Below are 1514 nucleotides of genomic sequence, written 5' to 3'. Positions count from 1 at the left end.
GGGGGGTGGGGGTTAGAAGAAAACATTGTTTTTGCTTTTTTCAGTGAGGTTCCATTGACAATGGATATGGATAGATAGAAATATAGGCAAGTACATAGGCTGATAGATAGATAGATAGATAGATAGATAGATAGATAGATAGATAGATAGATAGATAGATAGATAATCAGACAAACATAGAGAAAGGTTGAGAGTGGAAAATAGAGAGAAGGGGATCACCCTTCCTATTCACGATTGATTGATTTATGTATTTAGTCATTTACCATTGTATTGGAATGGGTTTAAGGTGTGGGACCACTTCAAAAAAAAAAACATATGTACGGTGTGATCATCACTGAAAGTCTTTTTGCTTCCTCTTTCCTTCTTTTTTCCTCTTTCTTTCTTTTTCTCCTCTTTGAATTAAATTTTGAATGCAAAATTTACTGTCTCCCCTTTCCTTTCAAACGTTCAATTTTGGAGAGAATCTTTTGATGAAATGTTATTCTGCATGAAAAAAAACATTAGTATAATATTTACATTTTTTTTTTTTAAATAAATACATAAAATAAAATTATAGATAAATAGATAGTTATACATATATAGATATACATATGTACATATACATATATATCAATATATACATATATACATATATATAAATATATATATACATATATTTATAAGTATATATATAAATGTATATAAGAATGTATAAAATATTTTTATACACAGAGCGGAGACGCTTGAAAGGACTCCTTACAAGCTAAAAAGAGAAGTTAAAACCCAAACCACGAAAAATAAAAGGAATTCATGAGGCACGCTGTTATAACACTAGAACGAACAAAAGAAAATGAACTAGTTAATCCTGAAAGGCTCGCTATTAATTGCCAAATAAAGTAATTTGGAATCTGTAGATCATCAGCGGGATCACTAATTAATGAATAATTTTGTAGTTGCAAATACATACCGAAAACACGTACGCTAGACAACTATACTTTTATTTATGCAATAAATTATTTTAATTTATTACCCTCATATGTACGATAGTAATATTTATACTTCTGAGGCTGTATAGGAAACAATTTTAATTATATTTATCTACTGTTGGACTATATGTTTCAGCTCGCGCACTAAGTTCGAATCCATAATGGATAAAGATGTGTCTGTCTTGTGCATGTGTTTTCGGTACGTATTTGCAACTACATAATTGTTCATTAATTAGCAATCCCGCTGACAATCTGAAGATTCGAAATTATTTTATTTGGCAATTAATAAGGCAACTTGAGTTCAAGATTAACTAATTCATTTTTTGTTTGTTCTAGTGTTATAACAGTGTGTCTCATAATTTGTTTCGTGGTTTGGTGTTTAACTGCTCATTTTAACATCTAAGGAGCTTGTCAAGGGTTTCCCCTCTGTGTATGAAATTATTTTATACACTCTTATATTTTTTAATATGTTATATCTTATGACTTTTATTTATGCATGCTAACCACTGGTAATAAATTATTTTAATTTATTACCCTCATATTTACGAC

This window comes from Octopus bimaculoides, chromosome 11 (genome assembly GCF_046866305.1).
Source record: "Octopus bimaculoides isolate indiv1 chromosome 11, ASM4686630v1, whole genome shotgun sequence".
Classification (NCBI taxonomy): domain Eukaryota; kingdom Metazoa; phylum Mollusca; class Cephalopoda; order Octopoda; family Octopodidae; genus Octopus; species Octopus bimaculoides.
The sequence above is the reverse complement of the archived record's forward strand: the minus strand, read 5'-3'. Positions refer to the sequence as shown.